Source organism: Falco punctatus (assembly GCF_963210335.1).
Source record: "Falco punctatus genome assembly, chromosome: 7".
Classification (NCBI taxonomy): domain Eukaryota; kingdom Metazoa; phylum Chordata; class Aves; order Falconiformes; family Falconidae; genus Falco; species Falco punctatus.
Genome location: NC_137587.1, coordinates 17,975,701 through 17,993,740, shown reverse-complemented (window position 1 = coordinate 17,993,740; position 18,040 = coordinate 17,975,701). Strand labels below are relative to the sequence as shown.

Sequence of the window (18,040 nt, the reverse complement as noted above, 5' to 3'; positions counted from 1 at the left end):
CTATATAGCAGTGCCTGATAATTTTGCTACGTTGTCTCCTTTTTAAAAGCTCTTTCTCTAATGGCCTTTGATATTTCCTTACAGAGCTTTTGTTCTTTTCCTCTTTTTCCATTCTAGTTCCAACACATACTCAGGCTGTAAAGGGAACATGTATATAAGATCTCTTCAGAGCCTAAGGGTATGTATTAGGATATGTATTCTTCTTTGGGTCAGTGCTGACTGACACAGCAGCTTCTTTAATCAACAATTACAAAACTCAGAAAAACTGCTGATAACCTCTGAAACTTGACATACTTATCTACAGTAATCTCTCAAAACTGTTTCTTCCAAGTCATTGCTCCTTTGCACTGCTGCTGAAAGGTATGTAATGGAGATTGTCTCTTGAATATGTAATTACATATGGAATGCAAGGCAACTTAGGCTCTCACTAAAATGACTTTTTTCTGTGACATATGTATACATTACATTTTTCTTGTCAGGCTGAAAGTAGATCAAAATTCAAAGTTAGGAGATCAAAATTCAAATTATGTTAGTTTAGTTAATTAACTCATTTGAAATCTGTCACGTGCCTTTCTCAGACTCAGTGTAACACCACAGCTGAGGTAGCAAGTTAGTTGGTAAGCAAAATTTGAATAGACAAAATACAAAAATTTTGCAACACAGATTCACTGTTAAGCTGTCTTTCCTAGTTTCCATAATTAAAGTAACTTGAAAGGCTATCCTTCAACTTACCACTCACAGCTCAACACTAGGTAAAATGAAAACATGGACACTTGCCTTACATGATACCTATGAGAAGCATATGCAAAAAAGAAGATAACTGCTTTACTATAATTAACTCATCTGTTAAAATTTCCAGGGTTTAGCTTCTCTTTGAAATAAATGGTACCAAAAGCAGAATGACCCCCTTGGTTAAAGCATTATGGCAGGTGAGCTTGATAGAACACTGTAATAAGAAGTTCATGAACATACAGATTCTATCTTAAATCTGAGACTTCAATAACCATCTGAGAGAAAACACTTCTCAAATGCACCTGTGCAACCTGCAGCACCTTATAGTGTGAGAAAAGTTTAGGTCTGACTGTTCAGGAATTCTGACTAAAGAGAAAGTACTTGCATTAAGACTGAGAAAGAAAGTTAAAGAAGAAACTGGTATCTGGTCATGAGATTAATGCTCTCTTTTTTTGTCAGATTTTAAAAAATCACTACCTGACAGGCACAAAGATTTCCCAGAAGCACACTTTAAATTAAACACCTATCATATCACAGTTTTTAGAAGCGCTTATACAGGCAGTGTCAAAATCAAAGCAGAGCACGTAAGGACAGAGTAAAACCACAGCTTAAAAACAATGTTCCTGCCTTTCATTTTTAAGTAGGGCAGTAAAGTGCAAGGCTTACAGGATTAGCATTTTTTAAGTGTTATAAGGCCTATAATTTTCCATAATAAGAACTTAGTTTTTCTTGTTTCTAACTAGCAAACTGTAACTATGTGGGCTGAAATTCTTCATGCCACTGCCACTAGCTGGGTATTTCTGTAAGTTTCAGCTACCACAATGGAACCAGCTCTGAGAGTAAAATCAAGAGAAAAAACATTGTATTGTCTGTGTTAAATTACCTTCTAGATTTCAGTAGACAAGAGATCAAGTAATAGGATCAACCTATGCACAGTACCACTGGATATAATCAATCTTTTCATGCTTTGTTAAATTCACCAAGATGATGGTGTGGATTTGCCTGCCCTGATTAAAAATTGTTGCGTCCGATAATTGTGTAATGACTACAGCCACTTCTAGCAAACAGCAATTCGCAGGTGAACTCTTTTGTCTATCCAAGCAATGGTCACACACCTAGTGTCCAGCACAGACATACCCAGAGTCATTGTTCTATGATACTGTGGCTTGAGGAGCTGTTCAGGCTGATTGTTCCTGGGCTCATGTGGTAGTACATGTCCTCCTTCTAGGTTAAGCCAGAGCAACAGCTTGTGAGTCATCCTGTGAACTGGAGGGCTTAACTGATTTAAGTGAGAAAGAAAACACGCACACATAAGGCAGATCAGTTGGCTGACAGTTCACAACATAGTCCCACAGTCAGCTGCACAGGTACAAGGTAGGCAGGGGACATGAACTGCAGCGCTGGGGTAACGAACGTCCAGGCATGGGAAAGATGGCAATGCCTTAGGCTGGCATTACCACCGTATAGTGGAATTAGAGCCTGTGGGGGCTATCCTCTAAACCAAAACTCAGGGGGTTAATAACAGTGACTGGTGGACCAGCTAACAAATGATACTAATTCAACCAAGTTGTCTAGTTAAGTCCTTTGCCAAAGTTCAATATTGGCACCATTTCAGTTTGAAACGTTAAGTCACCTTCAGATAAAACATTGCTTGGATGAACATCTCTACTTGTTAGGGACAGATCAGGTGAAAAGAAATACAGTCTTTTGCTACATCTTAACTTAGTGTTATAGAACATGATGGAGGATTTTCTATTGAATTGTCTTTTCCATACGGTTCCTCAATCTAAGTATCATTCAAGACTGAAAAAAAAAAAGGCACCTGTGGTCTGACTCGCAGCAGAGCTGAGTCTCCTCAGCAGAAGTTAGAGTGCTAAGTATGATTTCAATACGAATTTCTAAATACTTGGAAAACCAGATTATAGGTATCTTAGATGGGACACCAAACATTACTTGATGTAATTGTTTGGATTTTACTCTTAGTACTTTGGTATTCCATATATACAACATGAACAGTTTTTCTTTCAATCTAGAAAAATTAATGAAGTAATAGTAACAGAAATTGTAAAATGGAAGCTAAGTATGTATTCAGTGCAGACTGCAATAAACTAATTCATGGAGAGGTATACTGCAGAAAATAGCAAACTTTTCATAGGACTATACAACTATATGCTACGGATCACTAAATCTAATTTCCTGCAATTGCAGGCAACCACATAATCTAATCCTTTTCCTGAATGTTCCAAATTGGTTTCAAGGATTATTGAATTACTTGCCCATAATAGGAGAAGCCATAACCCAGCCACCTCTGGATTTTACTGACCATTTTGCCAGAAACTTCTAATGCTGAATCTGGATTTATTCATCGAAGTTTCTATCTGTACTTGTGCTTATGTTTTCCTTTAGAATGAAGTTTCATATAGTCATCTAAATGAACAGAGATTTTATGACAGATTGAAACACAGCAGAGAAATGGAGCATCTCCTTCCATAACATTTGTTTCATGCTAAATTAATCTTTCTTGAGCTTGGATGCCAAGAACTTTCATAGATGAAATAGCTCCTGCACATCAGATAACACAACAGCTTTCCAACACTATTGTAACCAATGTCATCTAGTGCACTTGCCTCTTTCACAGCCATATCACACTGGTGACTCATAAATCATTCTGTGATCAGCCACTCACTGCAGTTGTCCCCACCACAGCCGTTTCCAGTCAGTGAGCTCACAAATTAACAGAAACTCTCAGTATTAGTCCCAAAGAGGTCTTGTACTTCATACTATTAAATTTCATCCCTTGTATATTATTCTAGTCCTTACAGTCATCTGGGTCTTCCTGGATATTGCAGCCGCCTTCTGCGTTAATGGTAGATGTATTTTTTGATGTTGGCAAACTCAATCATCACACTCTCGTATCTCCATATAAGCTTATTAATGAAGTTATTAAGTAAGAACTGTTTAAAACTGACCCTTGATAAGCTCCACTATTCATAATCTTACAACAGCACTTTCCCTTTCAATGACACTTGTTATCTTCCTCTCTTGCAAAATAGTGTTTTCAGTAATTAGTAAGCATTGATTATCATGTGCACTGAATGCACAGTCATTAGGCAGGAGTCCTGCAGAAATAATATGTTCATATTTAGGTAAGGACTGTCTAATGATGCATATTTACCTACAGACTAAAGTGAGGATTTATATAAATCTAGGGATTTTTTTTAATAATCAAAAATGTCCTTTTCTACTGTACTGACACTATTTGCAAACACTAGTTGAATCTGATACATAATACTAAGAGGTATGGAGTATTAAAATCAAGATTTTTGCTATTATTAAGGCAAAAGGTTTTGTTTCATACATGATGGAATATTTTTGATGTTTCATTTTGAAAAATCATACCCTGTTTCATTACTGAGCTAAATTAAAAACAATTGAAAAGACCCAAATGTTACCTAGAATAATGAATGAAATTCTTAGTGTCTCACAATGAATGATTTTTGGTGAATCCAAACCAAGAAAAACATATCTTGAGTAAAAAATAAAAAAAATAATAAAAAAAGAAAAGGTCTTTTGGATTGACATAAAATTAATGTACTTTCTGATTGTTTTGATTTTGCAATGGAACTGAAAAAAATAATTTATTTAATCCACCTCTAGTTTTTAGGCAGCATGAATTCTGGTCTCCTCATATGCCAGCCCCATCACTTTGCAGGTTTATTGTTCTCTTAACACAGTTTTTTTCAGGACACTATTTAAAATTAAATACCGGTGTGGCAGAGAAAACTCTGGTCTTAAAGTTCAGATTGTGTCACACTATGCACAAGCATAAATTCTGGAAAAGCTTGGACTAATGGAGGAGTGATAATGCCTAAAATGTCCCCAGTCTCTGCAAGAATGCATTTAATGTAGAAACAAACACAGTCCCATGTGCATAAACAAGCCTGTAGTTCTAAGATGAGGACACAGAAGCATATGTCAAAAGCCATACCATGGCTAATGCTTTTGTACTGACCCCCAGAGAAAGCTGGGAGAAGCTTGAAACAAAGATAAAACCCGATTATAGGCAAGGAACAATGCTGACAGAGTGGGCCAGTGGGGAAAAAAATAAGTCAAGGAAAATTACCCCAGAAACTATTCTAACACATACATATGTCAGGAATAAAAAGCTGTTCAATGAAATGGAAAAATACATGTTGTATGTGTCAGTTATGGATTGTGTACAATATAGATCAATATTTATTTGAAGGCATAAGATGTCATGTTGTTTTGCATGATTAACTGCTGGCAGAAACATCTATTGAACAAAAAACCATACAGATTTGTTCATTATATACTTAAAAAAAATCTGTTTCTAACAGATACTTTATATGTCAGAGTGATCCCATGTACCCTAGCAACCAGGATGTTATTGAAATTCTACATACAAGTGCATGAGTCATTTTAAGAGATGTAGTAAGTCTAATAATGGATGTTTAATGAATGGTAGAATCAGTAAGCTATGAGCTACATTTTATAGATGTGCAAAGCTTGGTAAGTTAATTTTGTTCATAAAGATGCTGAAAGGATGAATATCGGTGCAATTTTTTTTTAAACAACATTAACATTTTCTTTGTTCTCAAGTTATTTCCCATATTTATAATCTGAAGCTTTTTACACAGGAAATTCACTTACCTCAGTTGTAAGGATTTGTTCTAAAAGCATACGTTCTATCTCTCTCACCCTGCCCAAAACAAAAAGAGTCTTCTCTGCTCCACATACAGCTGTGTGGGTTCAAGTGTCACGTCTAAGTCACAGAAAAGATGCAGGCAGTATATTTTATACACCTTCCCTGACACTAGTTTCCTGATGCTTCAGCTCTGGCCTTCCATATACAGAGGCATTACCGTTTTTTTTAAATATGTGTTCTGTAGCACAGTTTGCACAACGTGCTGCTTCAAAGATCATCACAAGGCATTTGGGGACCCCCCCCCCGGAAATAGAATTAAGCCCGAAAGTAAAATTTCTTTCCACCTAGGGGGATCAGAAAAGGTCCTATTTCATGATAGTACTGTTGCATTCATTACAAGGTTGAATCCCAGCTACTTGGGATTCTTTCCTAAGCAGCAGTCTAAGTACAAAATAATCTATTATAGTCTTCAGCAACACATGATGGAAATGTTTGCTTAAGTAAAAAGTAAAACCACACTTTTTTTTTTTTAAGTCTTGCTTGAAGTACCCGATGTATTATATAAATGCAAGGTTTGAGGCTGAAAGGAAAGAGCATTGATGTATTTTAGAATGATAGTTCTTACATTCCTACCACAGACAATATATTTGCTTCTCCTTACTATTCTGACCTCTACTCATCAGCTTAACTGTACTCATTGCTACTGTTTCATGCTAATTTGCATAGAGCATCAGTTAATGGCAGCTTAGAGGTTTTTTTTTAGTAATTGGCCGTTAATTGATGATGTGTATACTAGTCATATCTTGTCAAAGATTTTATGTTCAAATTCCTTTGATGAATCAGGAACACATTCTGGCTAGTTATCAATCAGGTAGGAAAATTAATCAAAAGTTTCTAAACATTGTAAGTTCATGAAAGAGAAATAGGCCTTTGTAAACACACTGTACATAAGAAGGAAACCTGAAAGTAATTGGAGGAAGGAGGTGGCTTTGTCAATATAAAACTTGTTACTGATTTAACATAAACTGATAATGATGGACATCTAATCCAAACTAAACTCAAGTTTCACTCAGTGTTTCATATGATTTGCACAGGCTTTGTGGGATCACTTGCATTAGCCCAAAGCACAGCACTCATTTGTTCATTCAAAGTGAGACGTCAGTTACAATTAAGCCAAGGATAGCTTTTTTATAGTTCAGAACCCTTATTTATGATATTAAACTTGAGGTACAAATCCATTATTTTAGTCTGTGCTGAAAGAAAAGCAGAGGTTAACAGCAAGAGAGGTGATGTGAATGAAAACCTGGCACTTTTTCTGATGTAACTGAATCTAGGGTGTGGTGCACACTTACTATCTTATCGTAGAACCCATCCCTTGGTCTGTTTACAGTAAGGTACTGAGCAAGCCAGGCTTTCACAGCCTTTTGAACTCACTTAAAAAAATCTGCTACAGTTATCAGCACTTGCACCACCAGCAACATCAAAACTAGACAGAATTTCTCAATGTAGCTTTCATTGTCAATTTAGAAAAAGGAGACAGTAAGAAAGACCATTATTCACTCTCGGGATCCTTGCATTTTCTGAATAGCCAAAGAAACAAGTACTTTAGAGAAGAATCCTTCAGAAGATTGCTTAAGAGTAAAAGAAACTAGTAAATTGGATTAATTCTTCATAATGAGTAATTGATTTTAATTTTTTTTCTGCTTTTAAAGGATTCAGAAAAAAGATGTACCAGATTAAAATTGTTTAGAGTCAATAAACAAATCCCCTCTAATCTGCAGGAAGTTTTCAAAAAGTTATCTGTGAACAGCTCTATTTCTGGTGTATTGGTGACTGAAGTCCTCAGATGTTATTCCTACTCTGATTAATTATACCGTAATCAACAAGAGGAATGCTGCACTATGTATTAATTGATTTTTAGAGTCTTTCATGGGCATCAGCGTGCTAAGCACTGTAAAGACAGGGACAAAGTGCTTGCTCCTGCCTGACTGAACTGTGTCTAAACAGGCAAAAAGGGAAATGAGAGAGAATTTGACCAAAATTACGCAACTGACTAATAGCAAACAAAAGAAACAAGATTTCCTGCATTTAAGCCCAGTAAGCAGTGGATCAGGCTGCTTTTTGCCCTGTAAAACTTACAGGGAAAACTAAACACTGCACTTTTTCTCTTGCTAGAATGTGGATACCGTATTGGATTAGGAGACAGTTTCAAGTTCCCTGGGTTTGCCTCTCATTTTCAGCCTGGTTTCCTAAGGAAATGAAACTTGTGCAATCGTGGGTGTGTAGGGGCGCCTGGCCCGCGTGTTCACATGTCACTTTTGAACCTCCTGGCAAATTGTAGCAAACTTGGACACAAAGTACTGGTAATGTAATTCAAAGGTATTGGTCCCAAAGGTAACGTAACACAAATGTGAAAATAGGGGGACAACTGTAGATACCAGACTGTAGCCTGGCGGCAAGAAAACTAATGTGATAGAAATCATACTACTTTAGTTTTGGTGTTAACAGAACCACTCACTGACCTCTTTAATTAGGTTTCAGAGTTTTCCTCCATATTAGGAAATTTATTAATTAAAAACCCAACAACAAATGCAATTTCCTGAAACAATGCAATATTAGGAACTGGAGCTTAAAGGGTGAAAGCCAAATACTGTACTATTCATAATAAAATAATGAACTAGAACAACTGCTCAAGCATGGATGGCACGTGGATCTCTCATTTCAGCCTGCGGGTATCATGTCTTTTTGAGCCACATCCAGATTTCCTCTGTGCTTCAGAGGGTAAAACTGGTAGCAGCAGAAAGCCCTGCTGCTGGATTTAAAGGAAGAAGTAGGAAACAGAGATGAAAAGTGGGGTGAAGTTATGTTCAAGATTGAGAATATTTATGTTATTGATTTCAGACATTATAATTAGGCAAGGTCTATTAAAAAACATAAGTGTTGGCAAGGCCTCATCGAGGCTCAGAGAAGGCAATGATTGAACTTCTAACATTAGGATATGCAGTTTGAGTATCTGTCTCATGTTGGAAGTTATTTACTCCTTTACAAGAACTGTTCTTCTTCCTAGCTGGTGAGACACCCTGCCAAGAGTGTGCAAAGGAAGCTGGAGAAAGGGTATATATGTTTCATTTGAGTACTGCTGAGCAGGTCAGAAATTTTATTTCCCTTTTTAAAACAAGGGTTCCAGTATCATTCAATTTTCCACCCTCACTAGTGTGAGCAGCCTTCAACCAAACCAAAGCACACAATTTCCACTGCGTCATACACCTTACTCAGCGTAAGCATAAAATGGAAGGAAAGCAGCTGAAACTCTAAGATCTTTTTACATGGGATGTGCTACAGAATGTTTTTATTCTGGTTGCTATAGTAATGAATACAGCTGATTGCGCAATCGCTGCAATCACACATATAAAGAGGTTGGTACTTTCAAATGGTAGCTATACAACTGCAATGCGAGAAAGTGATGCTATCAAGGAAAGAAGGAAGCATAACTCAACAGCATGCTTATGACATGTTTATTGGATTATGATGACCTATTTGAGAGAGGAAGGTTGACTCTTGGTTAAGATGCTAGCATCAGATCTTTGACATTTCAATTCAGTATTTTGCTCTTCCACAGCTTGCTTTTGTGACCTTGACCATGTCATGCAGTTCAGATCCAGTGAAACACAGTGTTAACTAAAAGTTATGAGCAGTAACAAGCAATTTTAGGTTCTTGGCCATGGAGCAGAATCCAGAACCTTAAGTTACTCAGACTGACAACAGGCTGCATTCTGAACTGTGAGTAGCTGAACACAGTTAACAGTAATTGCTTCTGAGAGATCATATCTTAAATTATATCATCTGAGGTGCATAAGTGGTCTTTGCTGAGAGGAGGCACTTATTCTACTTGAGGTTCTGGAATCTCTCCTCAAGATATATTCCCTTCAAAGGGCAAGGAAGTCAACACTCTGGTTTTGTATTGTATTTAAATTCAATGGCTCAGATGCTAGGAGCCCTCATAGACATGCTCTCACTCGTTATATCATTATATGAGACACCTAGGTTCAATTCCTTCCACTGTCTGGAAATTAACATCTTACCCCCCACATCTCAGTGGAAAAATGTCTTAAATGCCAGGCTGTAGGACATGTAAAAGGGAAGGGTGCTCTCACTCTCTCCTGTTCAATAATGAAAGAACCTTATGTATACAGGAAATGCACACAAGAAACAATAACACAGCCAACTACCAGAACACTTTCTTGGGAAGGGAAGAAATCAGGTTCAGTTTCTGTTATATTTAATACTAAGTAGTCCTTGGATCAAGCTTTTCAAGCAACATAGACAGAGGAGCAAACAGCCTACAGATTTTGATTGCTGGGGGCTTACTAGCCTGTCCTGAAAAAGAGCTTTAGATGCCACCAGATTGAGGAAGCAGCTGTGTTGAGGTATTAAGAATTTTAACTTGGATCTAAAGAATTTGGAATACAAAATACTCTATGGACTGAGATATCAATCTTGCTGAACAGTTGTCCATTAGTGAAACGACAATGTTGGTAGTTCCCTACGTGCCCCAGGTTCTGTGTGATTAACTACATCAAAACTGTGAGAAAATCAGAAATAACCACCATATGGTTATAGAAGAAAAAAACACAACAGACAAATATTTAACAAAGTTAAACAGCTTCAAATTAAAAGATTCCTTTAAGCAATTTTTCAAAGTATCAAAAAGATTAAAAGAATTAAGCTTGCAAAAAGCATAGTATTTAAGCATTTAAAAGAGAGCACAAAGACTTCTTATAGTGGGAAGGTTTTGTTGCTTTTCAAAACATTTTCCATAAAATAATTGCAGAACACTTTAAATAACTGTCTTGTTAAATAATTTGCCTTGTGAGAGTAAAGAGACAGATGAGATACAAAGAAATAAAGAAGGAAAAGTAGATACCTACACAACAGATAGAATGAAATTTTTTACAAAACCGGCATGTTTTGGTCTATACATAAATGGCAGAAAAAAGAAACAGAGAAGGCATGTGATTGAGAGAGGCTTGTTAAATAGCTGGGGTGACCTACTGAATTTCCTCTTACGCCTGATGTTTCCAAAAACACTGAGATTACAGTTCAAGGAACAGGAGAATGAGGTAAATGATGGAAGTAGTGATGAGGGAGGCAAACAATGCTTGAAAAGGTGGTTACCTATTAACTTGAACTGTATCTACGTAAATACAGGCAGTGAAAATAACAGAGAAAAACAGAATTAAAAATAAATGAAATAACTCTTTCAGTCCTGTGCAGTATACCTAAGCATGTTTTGTAATATACACAGCTCCAAGGGAACAACTTCCTACAGAGGCATGTTAAACATTAAAATTGTATCTGTTTATCACAGCATCGTCACCACAACTATTAGCGTAGCACATCTACATGCTTGCCCAGCTTCTAATGATAATGAACAATGTTGTAGTCAGCATAGCACAGGAATGCTTCCCACTGGTGGGTTAAACTGAATCTTCAGTAACTAGTGCATAAATACACTGGCTGTTGGAGAAATCATGAAAGCTAAGTAAAAGAGGTTTAAGGTTCTGAATCTCAACCAGCAATTGCTTCTACAGGGTGCTACTGTCTGTTTTTTGCCATCTATCCTGCCAAAAAGCTGAGGGATCTACAAACCTATTTTCTGTAAGAGTTTGAATTATTTTTTCATTGCTGCAACTACAGACTGGACAAAAGCACTTTTAACAACTTGTCTGTTTGAACACAGTTCGCACCTTGTTAAAATAGTGATTGAATATTGGTAGAATCTGACATGTCCATTTAAGCACAGTTTTCCTTCTTTATTGTCATTTCTCTCTACTATGGAAACAAGCATTAAACTTTTTTGTCATAATACAACAGATTAATACATAACAAAACAATAATAAAACAGATATTAAATAATATTCTGTAACTGATGGTGAGAATAATAGCATTTGGCATGTTATTAAAAGCGATGTAAAACAATCTGCATTAAGAATACTAGTTAAGTTACTCTGACTCATTAATCACACAATTCATTGACAATATTTTTCCCTCCTCCTCTTCACTTTCTGACCTTTTTAAGATAGATACCACTAAGATTAAACCCAAATTTTAAAATGTGTTTGTATTTGACAAAAAAATAGCACTCAACAGTTTGGGGTTTTTTAACCTGTGAGTCACCCTGAACAAACATTGACTACCCTTCCTTTCAAAATTCCATGGGTGTGATAAAATAGGACAGGTAGATAGGAGAGACAAAACACACCTAAAACAACCACTTTTCAGACAGAAATAGAATTTCTGACTTTCACTACTGCATTATTTTCAGGTTGCCATAAGACTTCACTGTTCATGTTTATACCACAGGATTTTAGAGGCTTTTAGAAGTGTTAAAGAAAAGTACTGTGACTGTTTTTTTTACAGATGATTGAAGGGGCAAAATAAAAAGCTGCAAACTAAAAATATTGAAAAAGAACCTTCCCACTGAGGCTACAAAAAGTCTGGATACTTTACCTAACCCTCTTGTAGCCTGACTACAAGAAATCTTAGCACTAAAGGCTCTCGGCATATCTTGACAACTGTGCATTGTTTTCTAAATTAGATGTTCACAGAGACACCTATAATAAGTAACTGAACCTAACTGAATGAACTTGGGCTAGGGCTTTGCAAGAACCCTTTAACACTGCCCCTTGAGGAGCTCCTAATTTAAACCATATTAATTTTCAGCACATCAATCTTCAGCCTGTCCCTGTTTGGCATTTTAAAATAAGAGTGGGTTTAAATGATGCTGAATTGGTGCGTAAATACCTTCAAATGATGTCATTGCTGATATGGTACTGAACATTGGTTTTGGTATATATTAGCAATTACATTCTGTTCAGTACTGCTATAGCTACTGTCCCTGATTAAAACTGAAGCTGGCATTAGATAATGCTTCTAATCCAGAAAAGGGATGGTAATGCTTGACAATATTGCTATTCTGAGTGGTCCTTTAAAACAGGAAACAATACACATTGTTTTAAAGCTGGGAAGATAAGGAGGTATAAAACTAGGAGAAGGAAAAGATCTTAGAAGTTCAGGAAAACTTGCATCATTTTAGGTCTGAGTAATTGACACTTCCCTGTATTCATCTGACACCTAGTCACAATGGACCACAGATGAAGATGGCCCATTGTCTCACTTAAAATTTTCTTGATTGCATTCACCTGCCTGATCCTGTTCCCAACACAATTTATTGCATAGTGTCTATCAAATCCACCAGACTGAGGAACGGGTTTTACATTCCTTTCATCTAAGTAGAAGCCCGACGGTATCAACACAGGAGTATTACGTATTCTCCTACAGAGTCTGAGCATAGTTTTGCTGGTGCTTTGGTCACCCATCTTTTGAAGGTATTTTCTGCATTCATTCTTAATAACTCTAAGAACTATGAAGACTGACCAGTGCATTGACCTATCCTGATGATATTTTTCAGGGACAAAGTAGAAATTCAACAAAGGACTGTTGTGTGTAACAATTGTTGTAAACAGCTTGGTAAAAAAGTGATTTTTTTCTAACTAGCTCCAAATATGTTAAGAAATACCAGTTCAGTTCAACTGAAAAGGCATCAGATAAATTCTTCAGTCAACCACTCTTTCTTCTGCAGTACATGTGGAGCAGATAGCCTCCAGGTCAAGCCATAAGTCTACAGACTAATTGAGAATGAGAGGGCACACGAGAGGCAAACAGAATCCCAGAAAGATTAATATTTCCCTTCATACGTATGTGTGGCTGGTAAACTTACCATTTTCAGCTCACAACTAAGACTATTTTTTTTCCTTTTAAATACTGATCGACTTACTGTTAATTCTTGTATCAATAACAACAGAAGGCAGAAAGCCCTTGGAAGGCACTGCTATTATCTGCAGCTACACTGCCTTTATTCTCAGCCCTGTTCTACTTCTTTCTGACCCCCCAGCACCAAGGGCTCCAGTGAGTTGCTGGAATGGGTTTGAGAGAAGATGCTCTTCCTCCCCTCTTCTCCCACTTCCTCTCTTCCCCAGCTGACTCACATACTGAGCATACTGAAAGAAACAGAGAGAGGGGAAGCAAAACCTGTTGAGAAGGGAAAAGAGCATTTCCCTTAAAACAATGCAAAAGGACAGCTCCTCAGCAGAGGAGGAGCACAGGCCTTTTCTCTGTGGCACATCATGTCCACCTACATTTTCAGCACTCAATCCAGTGTTCAGTTCAAATCAGCCCAAACCTGCAATTCAGGGTGAAATCCCCTTGGAAAAGTTTCCTCTCCTGCAGATGAGATCAGAAAGGGCAGAGAAACTCTACTTCCTACACACCCACCTCCTGTGAAACCCCTGTGATTACTCCTCATCTCACCTCACCTGCCACTCCTGCTCCTTCACACAATCCCTACCACTGACAGTCACTGCAAATAACAAGGGCAAAATCATTAATACTGGCCTTGAACACTGCAGCAGTAAAATTAAATTTTGCCCTCTCAGTTTGGAAATTTTGAAGCAGCTCTGTCAGAAACAAACCACATCCAAATCACATCTACATTTCCTACCAGCTCGAAGGAGCGCTGTAATATTTAGCTGCTATGTGCTAAACAGAAAAAATCTAAGTAAATATTACATTAAACAGAAAAAGTAAACCACTTCTGTGAGCCCAACTTTCATCCTGCAATACTTCAAAGGGACTGTTATATCTACAAAAATTTATCTGCAAAACTACTTTTAAAAGGTTTAAACCATACACTTAATTTTCTAGTGAGTGGTGTCTTGCCTCTTGCTGCTGACAAACAGATATCCTGTGGAGGAAGTAGCTAATCACTGCCTCCTTGGAAAATGTTTACAAAGGGACGTCTGGGATGATGTTATCTACATCCTGTTTAAGTAGCTGTTTTGTTGTTTTAAATGAGATGCTGAACTGAAAAGAAGCATTCTTAGTAGCATTGTTACACTTTTCCTTTCTGTATCTTGAGTCTCACTGTTTCTGGACAGTAGCTATGCTATTTCAAGGGTACCAGCTGTTTTTCACCTTATCTATCCATACTTTACACACATGCATTTTAAGAAACAAGGTGTTGCAGCATGGTTGGGGTTTTGGGGAGAGTGGGAGGAGGAAGGGAAGGAGATTAATTTTTTTGCATTTTTTTTAAAAATCCATTGGTAATTTGTATGTACACATAAACATACTGATGACCTGCATCAAAACTGATCAAGTATGTTAACTCTTTTCTTTCTTCTTCCTCTTCTGTTCTGGATCCTCCTCTTTTTTCTTCTTTTTCTTCTTGTGGTTGGATTCTGAGCAGGTTTCTGGGGGGATGGGATCCTCAGCGTGGCTCTGTTTATGCTTGTTCTTCTTGGACCATAAAGGAAAAAAACTATTTCACTATGGACTACTGGGGGTAAATAGAAGTTATGGTGACAATGCCCTTAAACTCAGTTATGGTAAGTAAAAGTTTTTATCTTTCCATGATTCCAGAATTAAATGTGGCTTTTGTTTTACAGATACAGAACACAGATTTCAGTTAGCAATACCATTACCTTTCACTGCATATTGCAATATCATAATAGACCCACTGTGTGGTACTTCTGAAACTGCTGGACATCAGTGCAAGGTAGGCAGATGATGCTTATAGGCAGATGACCAGTGCTTACTGTATTTCAGCATTCACCTAAAAAGGAAAACATCAAAATCTTTAATCAATAGAAAGGCTGAGGTATTGTAGGACCAAGCCTTGAAGCCACACAAATCAGTGTACTATACTTAGAAGAATGCCACCAGCTAGTAATATTTTCTGACTTACCAGACTTGATATTTTCATATACTATCAAGATATATGTTCATGCTTTTCTTACTGGAACAATTAATTTTATTCTACTGTTACTTAAAGTCTTCCAGATTAAACCCAACAAAAATCTAACAGTTTCTGTTACACATAGCTGACAGTGCAAGACTGTTGCCAAGCAGCAGCTTGCAAATTATCTGTACAAACAACTAATGATAAACTTAGACATAGTACTTAAAGTAAATTTTGGACTCTCTGATGACTTTAGGGAGTCCCTTAGGGACTCCAGGGTGAAAATAGAAGGAGAAATTATGCTATTAATAACTAGGAAATACCTAATTTTTCCCAGACTGGCTCACTTCATCTTGTAAGATTTGTCTGAAAAGAAAAGAGGAATTTGACCATTTTGGGGGGATTTGTCTCTGCTCAGAATCCCAATCGTGAAACTCAGGCACTGGTGCACTGTATGCACTGCCTGATGCTTATATCCATCTATCAGTGTCAGATTTCCTGGACCAAATGTGAAACTTCTAATTTGGGTCGTAAAATCATGCACTCATGTATACTGTGCATCATTGGAATATATGAGCACTTTCACAAGCATAAATGCAATTATTTCAGAGCATTACTAAGCAATTGGATAAATTCTCACCAACACAGCTGTAAGTCAAGAAAAGACTATCAATCAACTTTGTGAAATACAGTGAGATTGTTTTTCCAATTTAGAAAGGGAGAGCAGACACACAAGGCAAAGGCCACAGAAGTTGTAGTATTCAAAATGAGACAATGAAGACCTTTTTTCCAAAATACTGATCAGCATTACTTACTACTTTGCATGACCAAAGCACATGTTTTTATTTAGTTTTCATTAGTGGATGCTCTGATTTCTGCAATTTCTTCAGGTAAAAGAATGCCCACTAAGCACTAAAACCCAAGGAATACAGTCAATAGTAGAAAGCTCTTTTCAGCATCATTACTTGAAGGGCAAGGAACTCTAGGAGAGTCTATAGAAGATGTACAAGCAGTTCTGCAGTTATCTCAGCCATCAGACCACAATCTTACTTATACAGTACACTTACTTTAATGACTACAAGCCATCTACCATTTGTAACCAAAGCAGTTGGAAATGACAACTCCCATCAGTATGCCTCCTTATTTGCCCCTACTACATATCCATACTATGATCTGAATGGAAGCAGAGGTGCTATGAAAGAAGTTGTATCTTGTTTTATACTTGAAGGCAATCCATACACACAATGAGACATGAATGCCCTAATTTTGGACTAACAATTCTTCAAGGGGCATCTCTACACGGTAACACTGTCATAACTGCAATGGCTTAAAGACACTGTCAAGACAAGATCTGTAGGTAGAGATAATGCCTTTTATTAGACCAACTACTATAATATAGGTAAAAGTACACAGATTTCCTGATGTTGCTATTTTTTTAAGTTCACTAAAGATTTCAACATAATTTCCTACAAAATTATTGCATTCAGTTTGGGACATTGAGGTCTGGATAGGTGGACAACTAGATACCCATCTAGTAAAAAGCTGCTTGAATGCTTAGGCTCAGTAGCGCAGGGGTCTGTCATGGGACCTGCCCATTTTAACAGTTCCCAACAGTCTGGGGGAGGCGATGCAGTGTGCTCTCCTCAAGCTGCACCCAGCCTCAAATTGGGACAACAATGCAGTACACTTGAGAGCAGGGCTGCCATCCAGAGGGACCTAGACAGGCTGCAGTAATGGGCTGACAGGAACTTCCATGAAATTCAGCAAGGACAAATGCACAGTCCTGCACCGGGGAAGGAAGAGACCCTTGTACCAATGTAGTCTGGGGACTGACCAACTGGGGAGCAGTGCTGCGGAGAAGGATGTGGACGTCTTGCAAGGCAGCAAGCAGCACATGAGCCAGCAGCACGCCCTGGCAGCAGAGAAGGCCACCAGCACCCTGGGTTGTATTTACAGGCACAGAGCCAGCAGATCGAGCGAAATTATTTTACCACCTTGAGTCAGCACTTCAGACTGAGTCCAGTTCTGTGCTTCCCGGTACAAGAACAACATTGACAAACTGGAGTGAGTTCACCAGAGGGCCACTGAGATTGTTGCAGGCTGGAGCACTTCCCCTGTGAGGAGATACTGAGGGAACTGGGCCTTTTCACCCTGGAGAAGAGATGGTCTCAGCAGGGGTGTAATAGCAGGCTGACTGTGCTTCTGAGAAGGTCATTGAGAAGGAGCCAGGTTCTTCACAGCAGCGTATGACAGGAGTACGAGAGACAATAAACTGAAACAAGAGAAGATACTGATTGGATATAAGGAAATATATTTTTTTATCCATGACAGCAGTCAAACATTGCAACAGGTTGCTCAGAGAAGCTGTGCAGTCTTCAGACTTGAAGGCTTTCAAGATCCGACTGGATAAAGACCTGAGCAACCAGGTCTAGTCCCACAGCTGGCCATGCTTTAAGCAGGAGCCTGGACCAGAGGTCCCTTCCAAACTCGGTCATTTTTTGATTCTGTGATTCTCTGCAGAAACCTTCTTCAAGTCTACTCAAAACCTTGCCTTTTTCTAACTGCCAGTTGGTCTGATAAAAGATACTGCCTTTACCTACAAACTATGTTTTGCCTATAATTTCCAAGACTAAAACCCACAGATGTTCCATCAAGTGGCAGCACATTTACACCTACATGGATCGTTACTAGGACTGGACTCATTCAACCCATCCCACAGACCTTTGGCATTTGAACTGACAAAATGACTCAGTAGCTGTAATGCTCTGCCTGAGTGTTCACTGAGAGCGGTGGGGAACCCATGGCTGGCAAATAACCTAAGAAATGCTCTGGCAAAATCTAAA

At 37.9% G+C, this 18,040-nt stretch overlaps 1 long non-coding RNA gene across 2 annotated transcripts in view; it reads right to left on the bottom strand.

Annotated features, from left to right (window-relative positions):
* Window positions 1–18,040, bottom strand: part of LOC308067288 — a 39,904-nt gene that overhangs the window by 18,080 nt on the left and 3,784 nt on the right. The window contains exons 2-3 of one of the 2 annotated variants that reach the window (XR_013929511.1): window positions 17,032–17,469; window positions 31–15,071 (exon numbers count right to left, since the gene is read on the bottom strand). This is a non-coding gene — a long non-coding RNA (uncharacterized lncRNA). Of the gene's footprint in view, window positions 1–30; window positions 15,072–16,549; window positions 17,470–18,040 lie in introns of those variants that run through there. The other variant, XR_013929512.1, reaches the window with a different exon arrangement.